This window comes from Lasioglossum baleicum, chromosome 18, assembly GCF_051020765.1.
Source record: "Lasioglossum baleicum chromosome 18, iyLasBale1, whole genome shotgun sequence".
NCBI lineage: Eukaryota > Metazoa > Arthropoda > Insecta > Hymenoptera > Halictidae > Lasioglossum > Lasioglossum baleicum.
In genome coordinates this window covers 3,416,988-3,429,680 of record NC_134946.1, presented here as the reverse complement: position 1 = coordinate 3,429,680, position 12,693 = coordinate 3,416,988, and the positions used below count along the sequence as shown (strand labels likewise).

Genomic DNA, 12,693 nt, shown 5'->3' with positions numbered 1-12,693 from the left:
TGCAGTGTAATTTATAATAGATTCCCTCAGATTTAGCTAATGTGAGAACGTATTTTCAATTCGCCAGTCCGATCGGCTGTAAACAACGCGTAAAACAAGTTTCCGGCCCATAAATTTTGCCGTGTCTCATGTTGAATAACAGTTGCAATAACTATCCATCGCAGGAGAAGCAAATTAGAGAAACGCATCTTCTTTAAATGAGAAATTCTCGGCGACCTAGTAGCAGCCCGCGGAAGAGGGTCACTCTCACATCTTGCGCTTTCGTTCGCAGAACAAGAAATTGCAGCGATCCACGATGACTTCTTAATCGATTTAACGAGCTACTCGCTCTAAATTAACGTAGACATGTTTATCTCTGTTCTGGAATACACTCCGGGGAAATATCTTGATTGGATCAAGCGCGAGAAAAATCATTCAATATTATAATAGTATTATATTATTTGATCTTATTTATATATCTTATCGCGTTATTTCATTCATATTTCATTGTATTCGTTTGTTTGTATTTGATGCAATTTTTATATTTTCTTTACATTTTATTGTATTTCATTCATATATATTTCATTCTTATATATTTTATCATACAATAAGTTTGATTTTTTCCTATGTCTGTGTGTGTGTGTGTTAATCCATGTTTAAAATACAAATTTCCATACTAATTTCTGTTATATTGTAATATGTAATGTCTTTTTGTTGTCTATACCAGTGAGGATCCTCTCTGTGTCTATGTATACATGTCTGTATACGCCTTATCCACCATAAACTTCAAAAAGCCGATATCGAAATAGCCTTTGACCGATTTACTACTGCGAAACATATCGATAAACTACTATGTATTTAGTAGTGTGATTATTATTCGGACCAATCGATCAAAAGAATCAATAGAATTCGTTTCTGATATAATCAATCGAAAAGATCGATTCGCCGAGCGGCGCTCGAGGTCCGTGTTTCCACGCCTAATCTAGTGACATTTCCGCGGCGCATGCGTCGCGTTGGCAAGCATGGAGTCTCGCGGGGCACGGCTCGGCGAGCATCGGCCGCTCAGTCAAGAAACTCGGCTGCATCGAATCAGTCCTGGCGAGCGAGGTTAAAAATTGTTACGAGCCAGGAGCGCGGTGCTCTCTGCTGCCTGGCGATCGGCTGGTGGCCATCACGGCGGTGGCTAGCCTCACTGGCCAACAACCACAACAGAACCGAACCCCACCGGAACCCAACAACACGAAACGCCTCTACATACCACGGAGAGAAGTGATATACTGTGTACCGCGCGGCGTAACGGGGCGGGTAAAAAGGCGAAAAAAGTCGTCTCGGTCGAAAGTGTGCGGGTCGATTTCGCGTGTCGGGTCGGTCTGCTTAGTGTCTCTGTACGGGGTCTAGAAATCTAGACGGTCTGGAACGCTCGGTTTCGAGTTGGTCTCTGATTTCAGAGTCCGTTTCTGGTTTTTCCTCGGCCGCCCCTGGACTCTCCCCCCTAGAGTATCGTGAAAAGAGAAGAAGCAAGAGAGGTCCGAGACTCTCTATCTCTCTCCCTCTGTTTCTCTCCCCCCCCCCCTCTCTCTCTCTCTCTCTCTCGACAAAATCGGGGTGCTGGGTGACAGTGATGAGTGTTTCTCCGTTTGTGCACGGCATCGACACCATCATCGTTGCTGCCGCTCGGTGCTTACGTGACTGTGACCGTGACTGCCGTGCCGTCGCCAGCGGGATGTGCACCGTGAGCCCGGCCGTCGTCGAGATGCAGTGAGTAATTAGCATCAATATGTATATGTATTAGTATCGACCCATATCAAAAATCTAATAGTCCTGTAAACCGTCACCGTCATAAACAATCTAAATAGCAGACTCTCCGCAGGAAATTGGGTAAAACAGCCTATGTATTAGTTTCCTATTATGTATTCGACATATACCTGCTCGCGATTTCTGTACCCGACTAGTTACCCTCCTCCTTAGACCAATTACCGATCGTTCCTTGTTTATGTGCCGCAGATGGTACGAAGGTCGGCCCGGAAATGGGTCGAAAATCTTGATCATTTTCTTTCCTCTCTCTCGATCTCTCTTTCTCTCTCTATCCCTCTCCCCCTCTTTATCGTGGCGCTGGCGTTTCACCGTCCGCTCCTGGGAACACGTTCTTTTGTTCCCGGTGTAAATATTTTGGACGAACCGGAAAATGTGCTTTAAGAGTATCCGTGTACCTGGACAATTACCCGAGCTATTGATTCATGGGAATATCGAATGCCCGACTGCTCAATTGAGTTTCGTATTCCGGGTTTCAGATCATTTCCGAGTTTCCGTTCGCTCTCGAGGCCCACTGTTGACGTCAGACGACTGTTTTGTTAGGATTGAAAGAGGATTGTTGAGAGGGTCGTGTAGATTGTTGGTCGAGGGATTATGAGGGACTGGGATTTTGAGCGGTTCGAGAGGGACAGGTAGCAGTAGTTAGCGAGTTAGGTTTTTCGACGGGGTCGCTGCGCAATAAGGCGGCTCGAGGCGACGGTTAACATGGAGGCTCGTCCCGACGGGCACGTTCAACGAAAACGGGCCTTCTGATCAGGACACTGCGACGCGTTTCCCCATTTCCGGTTTCTCGGCTCGAAGCCATAAATGACTCCCCACCGACGGGGCTGGATAGAATTTCCAGAGAAATTAGTTTACTTGATACTTTGCGGGGTCGATGCAGATCGAGCCAGGAAATATTCGGCTTGAGGAAAAATATTCCTTTATGAAGGACCTTCCCAAGGAAATTTCCACTCTATTTGATTGAACGTGCATTATCTTTTTTTATTCCACACCTTTTTGCCTTCGTAGGCGTGTTGCTTATTTGTTTCGCTTGATCGTGGGTTGCAATGCAGCTGGAAGAATTTCTGGTCAGATGAACTCGTGAGCGGACTGCAAATTTTATGCTTTTTACAACAAAAATGAATGGGACATCATTTGAATATCGGTCTCCGAATGTAATCCTGGAAGATTTCTTAGGTTTCGAGATAACTTCGGGAAAGAATTATTACTATGACGCAAGAAACTATCACAAATTTGACTTCATATTTGATATATGCACGGCCATTCGCATATAGAACGGAATATTATACAATATTTTGAAGTTGAATAGTCTCTTAATTATAGCGGATAACTAAAATTTACTTAGACTAGTAAATACGCTGAATGCACAGCATGTTTTAAGTAGAAAAACTAAAAGTAAATTAGGCTTCGTAACATGTTTCGGAATAGAGCCTCATTGTTTTGCGGTGACGTGTTTTTTAAAATGGCGAGGGCAATGAAGTACAGTATTTTTCAAGATTGTAAAGGCACGGTAGTACATGTGCACTGTTTATCGTCAAAACTGGTATTTCCTTCAATGCCTTCGGGCGTGTTTCCACAGTCATGACGTGTCGCTCGTTGGAAATAAAAGCCCTAACGGAATTGGTAATTTGACCATTTCACCCTCGAGTTCGGTTTCGAGGGGTCGCTACCGATTACCGATAAGTTATCGATTATTCATTGATGGTCAACGATTTTATCGATGTGTCGTTAAAAAAACGTGCGGCAAACCAGGGGCGATAACGCGAAATGAGATTATCATTCAATTTTGTTTATTGCACCTTATGTGACTCCACAAAGTATGTTCATCATTCGAATGCACTCTGAATATCTGAAAAAATAGGACACTCTAGAACTCCATCTATCATATGTGCATATATTATTAATTATCTGTTGTATATGTGCTTTGCATTCATAATATACAATATAAATATTGAGATATGATAAATAGCACAAAATAGGTGTTAAAATATAAACATTATTTCAATGTACATTATGAATGTACTATGAATAATCAATGGTATACATTATACGGTAACGTAAAACGTTCTCACAAACAGTGCCATCATCATCGTTATAATATGGTATTCTCCCGATTTTTTAAATAAATCTGTCGCTTATCTAACATCTTATAATTGTTATCTGAAAGTTCTCGAATATTGATTACTATTTATTTGAGGTTCATTCAGCTTGAACTTATCAATAACTTCGATAAGAGTCAGCGTTGGTACGATATACCTTCGATTTTAAAAAAAGAATTCAAAGCGAGAATTCCAAAGCGATAAATCAGAAATAACTAACTGATAATTCTTGATCAGAGAAATATTTAAATAGTTTGTAGTAACATTTGGCAGAGGCTGACCTCCGAATTACTCGAAATTTACGTAAGTATATACATTCATTCTTTAGGAGCGTTTGAACAATAAACTCGTGTTCCGATAGATCGATTTTCCTGATAATTTAAGCCATAAGGTCATCTTCAAGTTTCCAATAAATTGATTGTTCATGAATTATTCTATTAAAAAGTTCTTCATCGAATTTCTAATAGCTCGACCTCATTGAATTATTTATATAACAAGTTCATGGTCCAATGCCTGACGAATAGACTTCTTCGAATTATTTAAACAATTTGTTGAAGTTCGATTAGTCATCAAATGCCTAACAAATTGACCTTATTGAATTGTTAGAACAGTTACTTCAGATCTGCATTCCAAGTAAATTGATTTTCCCGGATCATTCGTATTCGAGCTTCAAACATGTCCGAACCGGTACTCGAACCAGTCCGAAACACCCCGAACAGCAAGTTCGCTTAGTCTACTTATCGAACTTCATTCGCAAGCGAGCGGTTACGGAAAAAGGATCGAATTAGTCACGCGTGAAAATCGAACGACGATACTCGATCGTCAGGAGCCGATCGAATTATGATAATATTGGCAGCGTGATGGTAGTGGTAGTGGTAGTGGTAGTAGACGTGCACGGGCATACGTGTTTACACGGGAGTCACGTACCCGGGGAATTCAGTAACGCTGGTTGGTGTTCCGATGTGTGAAGGCGGCTCAAGAAGAACGTTCGTACGTGTGCGTGCACTTATGTGCGCGTGTCGGTTTAGCCGCTGAACCGACTTCAGTATGTAGTAGTTTCGAAGATTAGACTCGTTTCTCTTGCAAGTATCTGTCCGCGGAGGAGCCAGCGAAACGAGTCGCGTTACCAGATGCAAATGCAACATTGATTTCTCTGTCGGGAGGGAATTCTGGGGAGAAAAAGTCACTATATCTCATTTCCAATTGCATAGCATTATCAGGTGCAGAATTTTTTCTTATTTATTCGTATTTGAACATTACATCCGGCTACGCATCTATTGGTGATTGGCTAGTAGCAGGTTATTTCATATGTTAATTATTAATTTTGGGGAGAAAGGAGGGGGGTCCCTAACAACTCTTTACGTGTGAAGTAGCATTGATATGTACTAATATTATTGTGATATAATTTTTGATAATCTCCGAACAGATCTTGATGAACTGTGGTAAGTAGACTGTGGAGACTTTTTTATGTAAAATAAAAATTGTCTGAATCAACTGCTAGACACAGAAGTTACATAGAAGTTTATTTCTTTTTGGAATAATTGTAAACGGATGAAAATAAGACGACAGAATTTTTCAACTCTTTAAATGTTTTCTCGCAGTCCAGTGATACGAATGATATTTTATGCTTCTCAAATATCCTTGACATTGAAGTGCAACTAATTCCACTGTCAGTCCCATGAATTTTCGCATGTTTTCTGGAGCTTGCATAGATTGTCGATGAAAAATATATGGGTTTTAGGTTAGTTTGCGGTGTAGTGGATTTTTATACGAATATTTGGTCCCGGATCGATGTGTATAGGATGCGGATTCATTACGATTAGGATTCGGAAGTGTTTGATGCTGTGTATGCGTTACTCCCCGGAAACGTTTCGAATCGGCCCGCCATTTTCGCTCTCAAAAGGCGATCGAAGGGAATCGCGTGAGCCTCGCGAATCTATGAAATTGATAGCCACTTACGTAACACGGCGTGTAGAACCGCGAGAATCCAGAGGCGATTAGACGCCATTTTTCGCTGGCATCCTTAACTCATTAGGCAAATAGAGAGTAACGGTCGTGTACGCGGTGTATGTATCGTTGCTGGTGACGTGTACCGTTCCGAGGAACAAACAGATTTTTCGAGCCGCCATGTTTCCCTTGAAAAATCGTGTTGCGTTCTCGTCGGCGTCGCGACCGCCATTTTCATGCTCGACGATCGCACGAGCGTGCGACGTACATATCGACATTTTTTCTTTGTTCGCATAATTTTCCAGGACGGATAACAGATCCAAAGACGATTTTCTTGGATACAGCACTTTTAATACAATCTAATTTCACGGCATTTCCTTATATAGTTGTTTTAATGAAATATCGTAGAATTTTATAGGGATTTGTGTTTAAGAGGTGTTTCCAACAGAAAGTACAGTGACGTTTAGAATGGAGTGATGAAATAGTAAAATTTGCCGTCTAATGATATTAATTTTGTATTTAACACTATTAGCATATCGCAGACCTTACAAACAACGCATGCAAAAAAAAATTGAAGAATGAGCTTGATAAAGTAAAGTAAATTCAGAGCTGTGGATCCCGTAAGAACCACGAAAAATCCCCTAAAACTCTCCGGCTTGTTTGAAATATTAAAAAGCATTTAGGGAGATGGCCAGAATTTCATCTCGGGTGCTGGAGCTCGGTATTCGCGAATGCGTTTTCCGAGGAAAAAACGTTGAAACGTGCACTTTGCCGGCTGAATATGCTGCAGACATAATCTAGTGGAATTATATATGAATAATGTAATGGGGGGATCAAGAGCACTTTCGTGCCCGTGTGTCTTTCGTTGCATTTTCTACTTTTCTTGTAATCCGGATCTTGCGGTTACGAAATGTTCGGTGGTTTTAATTTCATTGTCGATTTCAGGAAGCTTTCAGCCCTATTTTCTTCGTTATTTTCTTCTCTTGCGTGTCCGAGCATTTCGCACAGCACGATAATTCAAAAAATTACTAGAAACCATTCTTGTATAAGTTATTTCCATTGTACGTGGCGGCTAGGGTCTTTTGCTTGATGGAAAATGTTACGAACATTGGCAGTAGAAGTAGGAGCTACTGTATGAACTTTTTGTATTTTAAGGAGCGTTTAGGGGCTTCAGCTTGATGGAAATTTTTAAAGTTAAACGTAGGAGTGAAAAGGAATGCTGTTTCGGTGACATTGATTGAGAACCACTGAGCAACGACCAGTCAGATTAGATATCTGAATGTTGAATGTATCGGCGTGGATATGTTAACACCGAACAGCCACAAAGAGTATCGTCCCTCTTTCAAGAACACGTTGGTGATCATTAAACGCCTTTTTGCTCACTGCAGAGGCATAAGAGGATAGTATTATGTATTGCGTGATGAGAGATTGAGATAGATGAATCCTACTGGTCCACTCTGATTACGAGTTGATCGCGTAGGACGTCTTGGGGATATTCGAATTGTGCTAGGGACATTTGTGTACATCAACAACCCTAAAAAATAATTTGGAAGTAATTTTTAGAAAATTCGTTGGAAATAGTAAATGATCCATGAAGAGTATGAACAACGAACAATCACTAAAGAACAGAGACAGAGTAGCTAGGCTTCTACTGTCGTTAAATATTCATTAGGCGATCGTTAAAAATGCACTAGACGACCTAGCGACATGGATAATTAGTCAAAAGTGTTCAAATCTGATGAATCTAAAGAACATGATGCACTCAAGACAGAATAGACGCTAATGAAAATGTCATGCGGGCACAATTAACAAAAGCAAATCGGCTCGCTGGGAACGGAGCTTAAGTGTCACTAGGGGGCGTAGTGGAAAATTCAACGAGGGTCCAGCGAGGGGCCCAGTCGGCTATTAGGTTTCTCGATGACCGTGAAACGCCTTGGAAGATCAAGACATGACGAAAGCGGACGGTGTATACACGGTGGCTAAATCATAAATGTCACAGATATGATGGTACAAGTTTCATATAAAGAACTCAATAAGAATAAAATAGTTTTTGCATTAGTTTAGTATTGACTCACCGATTTACGGAGCTTCCGGACCCTTAGAGTCGCATCCTGCAGTAGTAGGCCTAAATTTTTTCACAAATATCGTGCACGTCGCTTCCACATGTATCGAGACATTACTGTAAACCGATTTTTGAGCTGATTCTCGCGCCCCGGAGGAAGTAGGTTGAGCGCCACTCGTTCTGGAGGACCGCCTAGTTTTTGTCAGCATCGATTTGTCGAGAACGCGTACGTGGATCGTCCGCGAAGCCCGGACAAACAAGGACGCTTCTGAGATGCTCGAAAATTTTGTCTCCTTCCGAAGAATTTTTCAACGTCCCACAAAATTAAGTGCTCCGCCGACACCCCCCCCCCCTCCCCAATTAAAACAACAAATACAGATACACGGCACAGTAGATTTTTCACAAAAATTAATAGATATTTTTAGTTTATTTTGTACCTTTTAATTTTTTCTGTTGTGTCGAATCGCATAAAATCCTGCATCTATAACACTGTCCAACAAATTTCAACTTTTTAAAAGTATTTCGATTCCCACTATGCGATTCATAAAGAGTTCTCCGCGCTGATTCCGAATCTGGTTTTAATTTTTTTCCTATACGTCCTGTTTTTGAGAAAATGGCGTTTAAAAAAAAGACATATTTTTCAACTTTAAACAAATATTGCGATGTTATTATAAAAGATATTGAATTGTTCTTTACAGCAAAAGATTCTGTAGACTTTCCCGAATACAGTGATATCAAATATTAATACATTATGATTGTTTAAACATGTTTGAACAATGATTAAAGACGGAGAGACACCACTTTTGCACCAATTTTTGCGGATATTTTCGAATTTATCTCAAAAAATAAGGGTCCAGCGAAAAATTGAACTATACCACGCGAAAGAGCAGACTTTTATCTTGAGAAACCCCCTGTGAAGTTTGCATGGTCGACGTTTTCTTCGAACCAGAAAGCAAAATATCTTCGCGCGACATGAGTTTCCGCCAGTGGCGCTCGGGACGGGACACGGCGCAGCGACGGGATACGGAGCGGCGAACGACCGCTCTGGTGGTGAGCGCCACTGGTGACAACTCATGTCGCGCGAAGATATTTTGCTTTCTGGTTCGAAGAAAACGTCGACCATGCAAACTTCACAGGGGGGTTTCTCAAGATAAAAGTCTGCTCTTTCGCGTGGTATAGTTCAATTTTTCGCTGGACCCTTATTTTTTGAGATAAATTCGAAAATATCCGCAAAAATTGGTGCAAAAGTGGTGCATCTCCGTCTTTAATCATTGTTTAAACATGTTTAAACAATCATAATGTATTAATATTTGATATCACTGTATTCGGGAAAGTCTACAGAATCTTTTGCTGTAAAGAACAATTCAATATCTTTTATAATAACATCGCAATATTTGTTTAAAGTTGAAAAATATGTCTTTTTTTAAACTCCATTTTCTCGAAAACTGGACGTATAGGGAAAAAATTAAAACCAGATTCGGAATCAGCGCGGAAAACTCTACAAGAATCGCATAGTGGGAATCGAAATACTTTTTGGCTGTTGGACAGTGTAATCGTTCAGCAGCTCGAGCATGTATCTCGCTAGGTTCTCAGTGTTCTGAAAATGGATTTACGTCCACATTGATCAGTCCTGGTCGCACAAAGCATCGAAAACTTCCCAGTCGAACTTCGATGTTGTATATCAAAAACTTGAGTGGCACACCGGAGCTTGTCAAGCTTCGTTTTCCGAAAGGAAGTTTGCGTCCATCGTTGCACGAACTTCGAGGTTCCCTTCCCTCGAAGTTGTCTACACCGTGGGACAATATAGATGGGCACGCCGAGGAAACATCGTAAAACGTCATTAAACAGTATGAAAAATATGTTCCCCGCGGGCTGTACTTTGTCAAATTGATTCTGTTGTGATAGTCAACAATGGGACGCTCGCCGTTGCTCGGACCTCGACGCCATTTCGATAAAATCATAGCTGTGTTTCCGTTATAGTCGGTCATCGAAGTTTATAGTCACCTGGGAAATGTCGAATTTATGGCTGCTGTGCAGATGTAACGGGTTTTGTGCGGGTTCATTGAATTTTTCACGATCTCTTGTTCGCTATGAACGATTTATGATGTTTATTGCGATTGTTACGTTGTTATGGTTGAAGCATAGAGTGGGAAAAACATTTTTTCGTAACATTAAATCACGCTGCAATTTCTTCCGAAAAGCTTTTTGGCTCTACAGCATTCGGTTGTTCAGTAAAAAATTCCTAAATGCGACTTATTTTCTGATTCGATGCGAACAGACATTCTCAAAGCGTTCAACCATTGGAGCGAATCAATGCCGTCTACGATGAGCACCACTGAATCCAGAAAGCAACAAAAATTCCTCGAAAACATAGAATCATGCTGGAACACATCCCAGAAAGTAATTTGGCTGTACAGCATCTAGTTTTCCAGTAAGAAATTTCGAAAAATGACCCATTTTCTGATTCGATAGGAGAGATACGCTGAAAGCGTTCAAGTATCGGATTTACGAGTTTTCTTTCGGGTTGGAGGATGTTCTTCGGATATTAAATGTTCAACGTTGCATTAATGCGACGTGGTTGCCGGCTCCGGGAGCCACGACGTCGGAAATAATTTCATGTTCCACTTCGCGGAGAGCGAATCGAGCATCGGGCTGGGCTTTCTGCATTCGACAGAAATAATTAGGACGACTTTTCTAACTCACCTCTCCGCCAGGTAGACGCCGAGGATTCAGTTTCTATGGGACTCGAACCCGTAGCGTTGCTCCCACGATCATCGTAATTGCACTCTGCAGTTTTAACTTTGTTGTTCCCCATAATTTTCTGACGAAACTTTTACCACCACATTGGTGGAATTTTTCTGATTAAAACGAGTCCAAACACGACTCGCTTTGGATCGTATTTACTTGTTTTCGCATAATCGAAGTTCCAGCGTGTCGTGGATTAAACGAGTAAATGAAATTCAAACTGTGTCATGTTTCTACTCGCTTTAATCAGAAAAATGCCACCAATATGCTGGTAAATGTTTCATTAAAAAATAATTAAAACCAAAATCTGAAAAAATGTCGGAGTAACAGCTTCTCTTGAAGGTCTTAGTTGAAATAAATTTGTACAACATTCCGTGAGATTTTCGTTTCTGCTCGCAGTATTTCGCAGGCGAGAAAGGTAGTTTTCCGTGGAAGCAATCGCTTTGTTCTACTCGAAAGAAAATTGCAAATCTAATGGCGACGGTCCGCTCTTCCGCCGCGGAGAGCATTATTCGCAACTTTTCCCTCGTTTTCGCGGAAACAAGAATTCCATTAAAGCTTTCGAATCGGCCGGCTCTTTCATCAGGCGGGATCGATTCTCCCGTCATCGTCGATTCGAATTAAAACCAGCCAGACTTTGGCGGACGTATTAATCCTGCGCCGCCATGAGAAGAGAGAGAGAGAGAGAGAGAGAGAGAGAGAGAGAGAGAGAGAGAGAGAGAGAGAGAGAGAGAGAGAGAGAGAGAGAGAGAGAGAGAGAGAGAGAGAGAGAGAGAGAGAGAGAGAAAAAAGATGTCGGTCGTTGCAGCGAAATTAACAGGGATTCTGGCGTTCCGTGGAATTCGCCAGCACGAAAATAAAAATTTCGTTTCGCTGCGACGCGGCCTCTGGCGACACTGGCCTCTGCATACTGGGTCGTCTAAAAAATCTTTTTTGTACGTTTTTGGGTTCCGAAAAAATTTCTAAAAATTTCCGATGTACTCTTCAAGGTCTCTAAAATATTATCCAGTAATTTTTACTGCCTGGTTTTAGCTCGAATTCTTTAGGTAAACCAAATTTGATAGAGAAATGTCGTCTAACGTACACGAGGCACATGGAAACGCAATTTAACGTGGTAATGCGAACTCGACGGTTGCTCGAATGCACACAGGATTACTCTCCGCGTAAAAGTACACCGGAAACGTGGAACGAATTTTTCCTGTACGACGCTTCGTTCCTGACGAAATCAATTTCGAAAATGTGTGCCACGCAAGAGCCTCCCACGTGACCCACTTGTGGCGTTCCATTTTCGAACGCGAGTTTCTCGAAAACTAAGTGTCGCAGGGGAAAAAGTCGTTCCCCGTTTCCGACACTTATTTTGTCGGTAAAATGTAACGATCATGCCATTTTTTGCACACTAGCCGCCACAATAATCGTTTCAAACCGATTCTCTCACTGGAAAATATTCGACATTTTTTTCGTTTACTTTCAGAGTTTTTCTTCGCTTTTTCTTTCGATTGATTAATCATTGACGAATGGGAATTACGTTTCATGGGCAATGGTAGATCGATTTTCTAACACTCGAAGTAAACGAGTCTGTCTTCTGTGCGCACGTTTGGGCCACGATCGTTTGATTGAATCGCGATTCGTTTGACGTTTTAATTCGCGCGATGATTGCACTGCGATTGATCGGCTTTGACGGAGTAGCTGACCGGCCTGATTGATTTAATGGCGGCAGGGATTCCTTGGAAATAGCCTCGATCCTCGATTCCTTGAAAATAGCCTCGAAACGGCTGGATTATCTCGATACATACATGTATATGTGAACATTCGGGACCGAAATGGATTCCTTGATCTCTCACTGTTAGCAAGAACATAAACAAGTGACAGAACTTTTTTGTTTCCAATTATTTTTTAACGAATCTTTTATCATCGCTTTCCTGACGTTTTTCCGCTTAAAATGAACCCAAGCACGATACAATTTGGGTGATATTTACTTGTGGCTCTATTAAGATTTTAAACAGTAGAATTATGTACCTCCTCTTAATGTAGACATGCTCATAGCAA

At 41.3% G+C, this 12,693-nt stretch overlaps 1 protein-coding gene across 5 annotated transcripts in view; it reads left to right on the top strand.

The window, feature by feature from the left end:
* Positions 1-1,011: 1,011 nt before the first annotated feature.
* LOC143217918 (dynamin-like GTPase OPA1, mitochondrial) overlaps positions 1,012-12,693 on the top strand; it is a 91,307-nt gene continuing 79,625 nt past the window's right edge. For 2 of the 5 annotated variants that reach the window (XR_013010934.1, XR_013010933.1), the window contains exon 1: positions 1,012-1,737. The gene's annotated coding sequence lies outside the window, so the exon portion shown is untranslated. The remainder of the gene's footprint in view (positions 1,738-12,693) is intronic. The other 3 variants (XM_076442650.1, XM_076442649.1, XM_076442651.1) reach the window with 2 other exon arrangements.